Source organism: Diabrotica virgifera, chromosome 3 (genome assembly GCF_917563875.1).
Source record: "Diabrotica virgifera virgifera chromosome 3, PGI_DIABVI_V3a".
Taxonomy (NCBI): Eukaryota; Metazoa; Arthropoda; class Insecta; order Coleoptera; family Chrysomelidae; genus Diabrotica; species Diabrotica virgifera.
The window spans coordinates 224952131-224965074 of NC_065445.1; the positions used below are offsets into that span (position 1 = coordinate 224952131).

Below are 12944 nucleotides of genomic sequence, written 5' to 3' on the forward strand. Positions count from 1 at the left end.
GTCATTTTAGTTGCCCCGTAATTTCCTAGAAACGGCTTCAAGCATTTTTCGATATCAGCTTTTGTTCATGAGATATAGCCTATTGTAAGTTTTAAAATTGACACGCTGTATAATACATTTTCTCAGTTTCTTAGTTTTAGCGAAACTTTTTGGTATCTCAGTTTCTTAGTTATTTCAGAATAAAACTGAAAAAACTTTTGTTAAATAGCAAATTCACTAATTAGTTATTTTACGTTTTCATAATTAATTTTAAGCCATGGTGGTTAAAGTGTAAAGCATTATATCTTGGCGTCTAAGGAGATTCGGTTTGAAATCTTACCGGGATGGAAAAATTTAGAGTTATAATAACTAGGAAGATGGTGGAGGAGTATAGATATCAAAGCCCAGTCAAACAAAAAAAAAATGGAAAATCGGTAATTTTAATCAATTATATTTAATAATGTATTATATGGGGTTAATTCACAAACATCAAATTAACAATTATACATAATATGTAATTTTCATTATAATTAATAATTGTGGCCTAATCCAATACCAACATAATAACGATAGCTAATATACACCTAGTTTTAAAAGTTATGCATCCCCACTCGTATTCAGGATTTTTGCAATTTTATAAATCCGTATTCTTATCATCACAATTACAGGCTATTGATTATGTTCAAAATATGAGAGCTAAAAAGAACTACAACTTTAACGGAATTTTATTGTTTCACATCCTCCACCTTCCGGTGGAGGCAGCGTTATGTTTTTAGCAAGTATTATGGCAGGCGGATGCACGGAATTGGTGAATATTGACGAAACTCAACGAAGGTATATCACACGGAATTGAGAATCTCATTTGAGAGTATGGCGAGGAGCTGTGGATGAAAATTGTATTTATGGATGATAATCTCTTTTGGAACAAAAAATATTTGTTAATGTTACGATGCTTTTTTTTAGAAATTTAATCATCTAAGGCAGTAGTTTTCGAAAATAGTTAATAATGGAGAACATTTTGCGTAATGCATAACTTTCGACTATGTTGACAACGATGACCAGTATATAGGGTGAGGCAGATAAACGATCTATTAAAAGTATGTCGACAATTAAAGGCAACAGAGCCATGAAAAATGGAATGAACGGGGTTTCAAGGGTGATCTATTTAATAAAAATATCTTCATATATTTGCTACTTCCGGTTATACCGGAAGTTACTTATCACTTCGTTTTTTTAAATGAGATACCCTGTATATTTTACATTTTTGGATTTTCCTTGATGTCTTCTTTCTTAACATGTAGTGTTTTATAATATTAAACGAGACAGTTTGAAAGATAATTAAGTTTTTTTATTAATTTCGTAGGAACTTTCACACCCTGCATAATTGTATTTGTTTGACATCAAAAACGCTATTTATGTTCAAATTATTTCTAATGTAGTCTACTATTGTTAAAAATTATTAATATAGCTAAATGTTGAATTTTAGTAAACAGGGTTGGTCGAAACTCAGAATGAGTATCCCACCAACAAGATTGTTGGTGGGATCAACAATTAAACACAAATTAAAGCAGTTAGGTATAGGGAATGCTTAAGAAATAAAAAAGTACCATAAAATATCATTTCCTTACAATACTAAAATACAGAGTGTTCCATTTAAGAAAACTCAGAAAATACTCATTCTGAATTTTGACCAACCCTGTATACTAAAATTCAACATTTAGCTAATAATTTTTAACAATAGGAGACTCTATTTTAAAATTATTTGAATATAAACAGAGTTTTTGATGTCACACTGCTACAATTCTACAGGATGTGAATGTTGCTACGAAATTAAGAAGAAAAAAAACGTAATTATCTCTTTACTATCCTGTATAACATTAAAAAAATGTAAAAAATATACAGGGCGTCCAATGTAAAAAAACGAAGTTATAAGAAACTTCCCGTATAGCGAAAAGTAGCAAATAGATGAAAATATTTTTATTAAAGAGATCAATCTTCAGAACCCCTTCATTCCAATTTTCATTATTTTGTTGCCTTTAGTTCATGAGATATTTCAAATAGGCCTTTTATCTGCCTCACCATGTATAGAAATGGATTCAGAAAATCTTCTAAAAATATTGAATGAAACTAGTTCTTTTTTTAAAGCTTATAAAGAAGCGTATAAATGAATGTTCTTGATTGCGGCCATTCCACATTCGAGATGATAAAAACGAACCTTCTCAATGTAATGACCGAAGTTGCAACCTGCTATTGTATTTTTTTATAGTCGCTCTGTGGTTCTGTTGATTTAAACACTTTAACATGATTAGTAAAGCAGAGTTTCATTAAGCCAGGAATTTAATTTTGGTGTAGATATCTTAATTGAATCACTGAAATAGATAGCAGTAAAAGTTTGATATATTTTCATGGCTTAGATCAACCTCTTTTGAGACTGTTTAAGTCCCTGCTATTCTATGAACTAATTATTTTTTCAGGGTTAGCAATATATTTGCAATTAAGAAAATTATGTTCCGTACTCACTTATTATTTTGCCTCCTGAATTTTTAGCGTCATCAAAAGTCCAGTAAAATTTTATTTAACAAATGAATGAGCATATAATATAATTACATGAATATGAAACTAAATGTAAACATGAATAAATATGAATATTTACGTATAGATGTGGAATTGTTCACGAAATATACGACGTACATTAAAATTACACACTTTGCAATTAGCTTATAATTTTTTAAAATAAGTTAATGTCAAAATCTAAGTTAGCAGTGTAGCCTGCCTAAACGGTGGGCGGCACTTGTGTAGCGTAAATGAAAACAAAAGCCTAGATGGTTAAATTAAATAAACAAAAAAGTATTTGACGTAACGCCATTAGTGTAAAACATTAAGTAGCGTTAAATAAAATAAAAAATAAAATAAAAAAATATATTAAAACAGTGTAATTATGTAGGTAATAGGCGTGATGTTCTACTCCGCTACTTTTGGGGATGCTCCGGTAAGCTACATTCTTTAGAGATTTAAGGGGTGGGCCTTAAAATAACATTAATATTTAAAAGATAATATTGGGCGCCATTAGTAAATCAAAATAATACTGCAATGATCCAAAATTAAAGAAAGTTACTTGCAATATCGATCCATTTAATGTAGGTTGGTACTTACCATTGAGGTCATAAAATTGTCTGTACTTCTCTCCAACAAGAAGGAAAAGAGATAAAGTGTGCAAGAGAAAATACCAACACAAGTTATTACATAGTAGACGTTTATTAAAAAATAAAAAATAAAAATGAATTGAAATGATTTTGGTAACGTTAAGCCTTTCGCGAGATTGTTCGAAGAAAAAAAAATAAACAGTTTATTATGAGTACCTGGTGACCTGGACTGCATTGATGATTAGAGCTACATGGATCTGGTTTAGCTCAACTGGAACTGTTGTTGCTCAACACTTTTCACTTAACACTTTACAATTGTTTGAATTAAAGTACTATTTCACAACATTTTATGGGATGAGAATAGAATTCCAAAGTTTTGTTTTATTAGCAAAAAACAGGTAACTGCTAATGGTTGATTATTATAGAACATTCCACATTGGAACGATATAGGCACTGTTCATTTGAACATAGTAAAAAGTTTGTTAAAAAAATGAGTTTCTTTTATCTTATTATGAAGTTGGAGAAATTCGTTCCGCGAACTTGTATTTATTTCTTCTTAAGAACAACATAACGAAGCTATTCTTTCTAATACACTAGACAACTAGACACAAAACATACTCTCGTTGTATTCACTATACCCAAAGTTTGTTTTCTAACTAAGAAAGCATACTGAATCGGGAATCACTACATCTCATAACTCACAAAACCAAAAACCGTCTTCTAGACCAAATCGGTATGTTACTGTACACCTTCATCGCTAGATGTTGACTTCCTTTCCGTGCCAATTTCTGAGTCGATTCCTTGTCTCAAAAAAAGAATTCACCTCCCATTCTAACAAATATCAGAGAGTTTTATCCAATAAAAAACCGGGTATCTTTCCAAGACCATCCCACTAGGAGTTGTAAACCAATCAGGAATACTTACTTTCCGTAAACAAGTCTTTCGACTCCCGCTAAGAAACTGCTGGTTCAGCTGCAACGGTCAACTCTGAGAACCCAACTACTTAAGAATTTTATCAACACTAAATACGTGGTTTATGTCGACATTCAGCTCGTAACATAAACATTTCCCAGTCTTTATGTCTCAGAAAGTCATTAAATTCTTTTGATACTAGCCGAAACACACACCGTATTAATTCTGAGTATTTGGACGGCAAACGAAAATTATAATATCTTGGGATATATACAAAAAAGATGTCGCAGTGTAACACTGCATCTAATTCATTCGTCACTAGAACGGACTGGTTCATTTATAAAGCGATGAATATGGTAGATGAATTTTATATAGATTTTAGAATATTGCAGTAGATATTACTCAGTTGATGGGTATCTGTTTTATAGTTTATTACATTTTTTTTGTTTTGTAATATAACTCATTTCGAGAAACAGTGTGCTTTTATAATTATTTACTATTTGTAAGATTGTAACATTAATATTATAGTCAAACTGGTGATCTGCTTTGATGACAGTCACTTGTGTGCTGGGTCAAACGTTGTTTTAGTCATTGGCTTGTCTGTCCAATATAGCAACCTTCGTAGCCAAAACATGGTAGTTTATAGATTGTAATGGTAGTGTAAGTTGTTAGTGTCTGGTCTTTAATATAAGAAAACAAACTTTTGTTATTAATACAGCTGTACATATCAATTTGGATGTTAGTGTATGGTTCGAAAATTTTACTTTTCAGGTTTTCAACGAAGGGTAATATTTTCTATTTAAAATTTTGGGGAGTATTTCTCTCCAATGGTCCATTAAAATAGTGTGAGTTGTTAACTAATTGTTTTAGATTTTGGAAACCTTATGGATATAATGATATAAATACGAATAAAGGACATTAACATTAAATTACCTTTATTTTTAATTATCGTACTATTAACAATAAATAAAAAATTACCAAAATGTTAAGCTATAATATAATAAAAAAAATCGAAAAATAATTAACATATTAACCCATCAAGGACGGAGTTTTAATTTTTTTTTAATTAGAATAATTTTAAACAAATTATTAAGTAAATTATTAGTAATGCTTAAAACAACAAGAAATAATTATGTTTGTTATCTATTTTTCTCAAAATAGTATGTTGCCATATGGCAACGCTAGTCTCCTGTATGATCAAAAAATAAGCACATGCTAGAAATCATGAATTGTTTTTAATTAGTTACAAAAGTGAATATTAAATTAAAATCGTGTGTGAAAATTAACGTTGCTATTTATACATACTCCAACTTTCCATTTATTACACATTGTGCACATTATAGATTTGCAGTTTTCAGCTGCACATCTCTTCATTTTTCTATCAGGGGTGTTTGTTAAGAAATGTCCTATATTGTCAAAACTCACGTCACCGGAAACTCTGCTAAAGGATCTACTAGAAATACTTAAACTTTGACGGCCCCCTTGGTTTGTCGGATTCTGTACCCTTGACAAATGTTTTCATAATATCTCTGAAGCTGCGTCATAGTACCCCCTTTTTTTCTTTCTAAATTCCAACTATTTTGCGCTGAAAAGTCAATTAGCCAAGTAAAAAAGCACCACCACCGTTTTTTTCACGGATTCCTATACGATATCTGGATATGTTTTGGTTCATAAGATCAGTGCCTCCCATTGCAGAATTATATTTCGCAATAACTTGAGGTCCGCCTATGTGTACGTTCTTTTTATCGACCTGGGAATAGCGTTTTACTTCATTCACAGGTGAAACCCCATATGAGGTTAATGCGACGGTCACTATGCTGTTATCTGCCCACCTTTGGGTTACACCTTCCACAACCCAAGTAGGTTGTGGAAAAGGTTTGCTTGTTGCTTCAATATTGCCACAAACTCAAATGACTTTTGTCAAATCAACTTTTAAATATTCTTCATCCCCAACACTTTCAGAATCTATCTCCTCAAATGGACCATATTTGCTCCCCAGTCGCTCTTCTTCTGTGTTATTCTTGTTAGAAAAAACAACTCGGCCTGTGAGCGAAGTTGATCTTTTGACAAATTATCAATTACCGTCCACCACCACCTTCCTCGCCTGAGTCTTCAGCTGTCAGCTCACCCTCTGGAGGCTCAATGTAGATTTCGACCACTTCTATGTCATCGTCGTACGTAATTTGTAATGCCTCTTCAAGTGTTAGCCGTTTCTAAAAAAAAACAGTATATTATAAAAGTCGGTAATAGCGCGTCCTAGCGTTGTCGTATGGCAACACTCATATTTGGGATATAATATGACAAATAAAAACTAAAAGAATTGGTCTCACAATATTGAGTATTTTAAACACGTTATTTTGACCTTATATTTTATTAATATCAAACACGTATTCATATTTTTAGTATTATTGTTTTACTTACGCAAATCTGACGTCCATCTTGAAGTAACAATTTCACAAACGCTCTCACAAACAAGTGATTTGACAGATTAATTTTCGTTTTAGTGACACCCTAAATTAGACAAACAGTCTAACAACGTTAACATAATAACTAGTAGCACCATCTCCGTTTTTCGGTCTCAACTTTTCGTGTAAGAATTAATATTTTAAACAGTGTTTTGCGTTGCCATATGGCAACGCGAGTCTTTGATGGGTTAATATATTTTTAATTCATGGCCATTAACAAAAAAACATTAAAAAATAATATATTTTTCAAATTTTTCTTGTAAAAAGCTATGTCTTCTATGTGTATACATATATTTATACGTAGAAAATGTTCTTTCAACATCTGAAGATATAATTGGTGCGTATTTAAATTTAGGCAAATGTACCGGTACTATTTTACAACAATATAATAAATTTGGGCTGTCTTCAGACAAATACTAGTTTATTACATTTTATCTCAAAATCAATTCGGCTTTTTAACTAATAAATGTACCACTGATGCCATGTTTTCTGTACTACATGAGGTTTATCAAGCACTAAACAATAATTTTTATACTGCCACTGTTTTCTGTGACTATGCCAAAGCTTTTGATTGTGTAAATCACGACATCTTGATTAAAAAACTAAATTTCTATGGAATTAGAGGTATTTCTTTGAATTGGTTCCAATCCTACTTGAATAATAGGAAACAACTAGTTAGAGCAAATGATACTGACTCTAGTCTCAAAAACATTGTATGTGGAGTACCGCAAGGTTCAGTATCGGGTCCTCTTCTGTTCCTTATCTTTATAAATGACATCACTAATTTAAAAATCGATGGGAAAATTTTTCTTTTTGCTGATGATACCAGTATCACTTGGAGCAACTCAACTATAGCATCTCTTCATGAAACTATAACTTCGGATCTACTGACGATAAAGACCTGGTCTGACTCTAATTTACTCTCTTTTAATGTAGATAAAACAGTAGCATTATCCTATAAAGGAGCTCTTCAACCTTTGCCTCTTAATAACAGTCAGATCAGTACCGTTGATTCTGTAAAATTTCTTGGTATTTTTTTAGACAGCAACCTCAAATGGTCCCTTCATATCGATTCGTTAAGTAAGAAACTCGCCTCAGCTTGCTTTGCAATAAGATCTGTCTCAAGGGAACTCAATTTAGCATCTTCTAAAATAACATATTTTTCATTATTCGAGTCTCATCTTCGATCTGGTCTTCCTTTTTGGGGTTCTAGTACAGCTGCTCAATTTGAGGTTATTTTTAAATTGCAAAAAAGAGCAATAAGGTATCTGTTTGGCCTCAGAAGATCTACACATTGCAGAAGTTACTTCAGGAGTCACGGAATTTTAACACTTCCATCTTTATATATTCTAGAAACGGTTTGTTTAATTCGTAAACACCTTCATGCCTTTCCAGCAAGGCCCAATCATCTTTACTCCACCAGAAATTCAATCTTTGATATTAATTTACCGATCCCATGCACTGAGTTAGTAAAGAAATCTATATTATATTTCGCAAAAAAACTTTACAACCATCTGCCTTTACAACTTAAATCTGCAACATCTTTCGCAAAATTCCGTAAACTGACAAAAGCCTATCTATCTGAAAGACCATATTATTCAATAGAAGAATTTCTTAATGAATAACTAAGAAAATTGGGTTTCATACACAGTAACTTAAACTGTCAATTCCTAATGTTGTATTTTAGTTGTTGTAAGTATGTTCAACTTTCAATTTGCAATGTATATAAATTTTGCAATTAATTGTTTTTGTCTTTGGTTTTATATCTTATTTACTGTATATTGACGATTTATCTAATTTTATTGAATTGTAGTTGTTATTTGTTATTTCTTGTTGATATTATTTTTTCTTTTGACTGTATGTAAGTTTTGTCCATAAAATTGTAAAAATTTTTAGTGACAATAAAGCATATTTCTATTCTATTCTATTCTACATGACAGGTATAGCGATGGGTTTTCCTAACCGAAGGGTTATCTCCTAAGCCTAAGGGATTAAAATTCTTATGGTTTATTGAATTATTAAAGTTTTACAGCTCTGTATACTTCATAGAGTTTTGTTTAAGACAGGAAGTAACACGAAATTTCACTATAGTTTATCATAAGAAGTACAACAAACAAAGATAAGGAACATATCTTTAAAATAAGCATTTTTACTAAAAATCCTAATTATATACAAAAAAAGCAAAAAAATCAAAATTCTTATAATCCGGACTTTACTTGTTTAAAAAATCTGATGGTTTGAGCGGAGCGTAAGGAAATGGGTGAGTCACAAAGTTTCACAAGAAAAAAGCGAATATTTCGAGAAATAAACTTCAGATCGAAAAACTAAACAAATAAGTTTTCAATATTTTTCAAAAATCTATCGAATGATACCAAACACGACTCCCTACGGAGAGGGGTGGGGGTTTTAAAATTTTAAGTAGGAACCCCTTGATATTTCACGAAATGAATATTAGATCGAAAAACTGCAAAACACACGTATTCAATATTTTTGAAAAATCTATGGAATCATACCACACTCGCCCCACGGAGGTGGGTGGGGGGTTACTTTAAAATCTTAAATAGGAGCGTCCATTTTTGATTGCAGACTTGGATTCCCTACGTAAAAATAAGTAACTTTTATTCGAGACGTTTTTCTAATTATAGCTAGATGGCGCTATAATCGGAAAAAACGATTGTTGGAATGGAAAATTAAATTAAAAAATGGAAAGTCCCCACTTAAATGGAATATTTTACTTAACTTTTTTTGGTTTTGGGGCCTAATCTTCATAACCCAATAGGTCCTCATAACGCTAGAGTAACTACGAATTTAGCATGCTTTCTACTATTGATTCTTAAAACTGAGTTCTAAAACTGGCCCTAATTTTTGTTTTGGAATTTAACATTTAAATGTAACAGCAGTTAAAAGGTTACAAAATGTAGAAATCCATGGTTAGTAAGACTCATTTTTAAAAAGCACATGTGCGGTTTTCTTTCATCCAGTCATCCATTTTCACCAAATAATTACGCTTCTTCCGTTTCACTTATTCATATTCAAATTGCGCTTCTGCGACAAGCCTATGAGAAAGTACTTACATTTTTCATCTTATTAAAAGATTTACATTGTTTGCATACGCCTCGCTCTAGTCTGCTTTAGAGGACATTTTCTTCAGCTTAAATATACATGATAAAGCTGGTAGTAAGAAAGGAGTATTTCACGTTTTCGGATACATTGCTTAGAGATGTAAAGGGGAAATGTAACACGATTTTTTCTGTCTCGCATTTGCGCTTTTAAAGATTATAATATTCATTGTATTCGGAAACAATTCAATTGTAACATTTTAAATTTCAAATCTTTTATAAAAGTTTTAATTATAATTTATTCGACACTTCAACGGCCAGGGTACTGAAGCGTTTTTTCGACAGGTAGTAACTATAAGACCAAATTGTAACTATTTCCTGCGTAGGATCTGGCGGCCATTTTTATTTATAAACAATTTAGTGTCAAAAAACGTGATTTTTCCTTATTTTTTTCAAATTAATGAAAAACTGTAAGACTTTTTCTTAGTACAAACGTCTTCGAAAGACTGGAAATTTTTTTAAAATGGCGTATCACAAAGTTTAATAATAATATACTCATTTATTGTTAATATAATTGCGAAAATCTAAATTCCAAAAAAATTAATTTCGCAATAACTATTGTAAACATAAGTACACAGCTTTGAAATTTTTGTCAAATGAGGGTTCTTTGGTGCTAATAAAGTGACAAAATTTCAAAGCGATTCATTCAATTGTTTAAATTTTATTCAAATTGTTTATCCCAGAGAGCTTTTTTTTTGCAATAACATGTCAGAAAAAAATAACGTTGAAACCATTCTACAGGTGTCAAATTAAAATGCATGAGCTAAATTTTCAAATTGGTTTAAAAAAAAGTTAATAAGAAATGCATTTATTAGTAATAAATAGCCAAAAATCGGAGCGAAAAACTGAAAAACACATTTTCAATAATTTTTAAAAATCTATCCAATGACACCAAACGAAATCCCCCACTCCACCCCCTGGAGGTGGGGTAACTTTAAAATCTTAAATAGAAACCGCCAGTTTTTATTGCATATTTTGATTCCTTATGCAAAAGTAAGCAACTTTTATTTGAGATATTTTTCGAATTGTGGATAGATGGCGCTATAATCGGAAAAAACAATTAATTATAATACGATAGGTAAATTATAAAAACTCTCTAATATCTCGAGAAATACACTTTCAAATGAAAAACCAAAAAAATTGTTTAATTTTTTTCAAAAACCTATCGAATAACACCAAACGTAACCCTCTACCCCACACCCTAAAGGTGGGGTGGGGGTTAACTTTAAAATGTTAAATGGTAACCTATATTTTTTATTAAAGGTTTGGATTAATTATGAAAAATTGAGCAACATTTTTTAGACTTGTTGATGGATGGCGCTATAATTGGAAAAAAACTATTTATTAGCGCCATCTATCAACAATTCTAAAAGTTGTTTAAGATTTTACAGTTACCCTCACCCCAATTCTAGGTTGTGGAGTGGGGGGTCGTTTTTGGTGCCATTCGGTAGGTTTTTGAAAAATATTAAATACGTATTTTTTTGTTTTTCCTTTTGAAATGTATTTCTCGAGATATTAGACCGTTTCTATTATTTACCTATGACATCAGGATAAATGATTTTTTCGATTATTGCGCCAGTTATCCATAGTTCAAAAAAATGTCTCGAATAAAAGTTACTTACTACTACGTAAGGTATCAAAATCTGAAATAAAAACTTGGGGTCTCCATTTAAGATTTCAAAGGTACCCCCCGCCCCACCTCTAGGGGGTGGAGTGGGGGTCGTGTTTTTTGTCATTCGATAGATTTTTGAAAATTATTGAACACGTATTTTCCAGTTTTTAGATACCATGTTTATTTCGAGAATAATTCGACCGTTCCCCTACTTTTGGGACACCCTATATATTAAATTATACAGTGCTAGTCAAAGGTCCGTACCCCCTCGTATCTTTTGAACGGTTATACCTATAATAGTGAAATTTGGAGGAAGGAAATAAACGGACGTAAGTTTCTTAACTAGTCATGACAGGTGACGTAATTATGACAGATGACTTTACAGCGCCACTGTGACAAATAATTTTAAATAGGACCTTATGGCAAGTGATACCTCGTTTCAAAGGTATTGAAAGTACCTATTCAGTTATACTAATTTTGTTTGAGTTCAAGCTAATTTTGATGAATAAATGAAATAAATATAAAATTGCAGTTTCGCATTTAATTATTAAAAATTCAAAATTCCGCATATGATCACTTGTCAAAAAGGTTGACGTTGACGTAAAAATTACTAGAGAATTGAAAAACGTCAACTTTTTTGACAAAAAACGCATAGGCAGACATTTAAATTTTTATTAATCAAATGCGAAACTACAATATTATATTTATTTAATTTATTCACCTAAATCAAAATTAACTTAATCCCAAAAAAAATAGTATGACTAAATAGGTATTTTGAATACCTTTCAAACGAGGTATCACTTGTCATAAGGTCTCATTTAAAATTATCGGTCACAGTGGCTCTGTAACGTCATCTGTCACTATTACGTCACCTGTCATGACTAGTTAAGAAGCTTACGTCCGTTTATTTCCTCCCTGCAAATTTCAGTATTATAGGTATAACCGTTAAAAAGATACAAGGGGGGAAGGGACTTTTGACTAGCGCTGTATATACCGGGTGTCCACTTATATTTTCCCCCATTTTAACTGCCTATAACTTCTTAACGGTTCAAGATAGAAATATGCGGTTTTCGTTGAAATGTTTTGTTTTAGTAAAAGTTTTGTCTGAATTGATTGAATTTTTTATATCGCTTTCAAATACGAAAAAAAAAATGGCGGATTTGTAAAAAAACGTTGTTGACCTTTTTTGAATGGAACATTCAGTACGTTTTTTTGAAAATTGAAAGAAAGGTCATTCGCCTATCCAGCGATATAAAGATTTTCAAAATCGGTTGTCAAATCACTGAGTAATTAATTTTTAAAATGGGAGGTGCAACGTGGATATCACATACCTAAATAACGTTATAAGCAAATTGATATTATGTTATGTAATTTCCACATTGCATCTCTCATTTTAAAAATTAATTGCTCAGCCATTTGACAACCGATTTTAATAATTTTTATATCGCTGGATAGGTAAATGACCATTTTTTCAAGTTACGGAAAAATATACTGGGTATTTTAATAAAAAAAGTCAACAACGTATTTTTTTTAAATTCCGCCATTTTGTTTTTAAAAGCGATATAAAAAATGGTCATTTACCTAAAATCTTGAAAAAACGTTCATTTACCTATACAGCGATATAAAATTTTTTTAAATCGGTTGCCAAATGACTGAGCAATTCATTTTTAAAATGAGAGATGCAATGTGGAAATCACATAACATAATATTAATT

General features: G+C 31.3%; 1 protein-coding gene across 1 annotated transcript in view; it reads left to right on the top strand.

Annotated features, from left to right (window-relative positions):
* Nucleotides 1–12944, top strand: part of LOC114331237 (FMRFamide neuropeptides) — a 486333-nt gene that overhangs the window by 388293 nt on the left and 85096 nt on the right. The window lies entirely within an intron of this gene.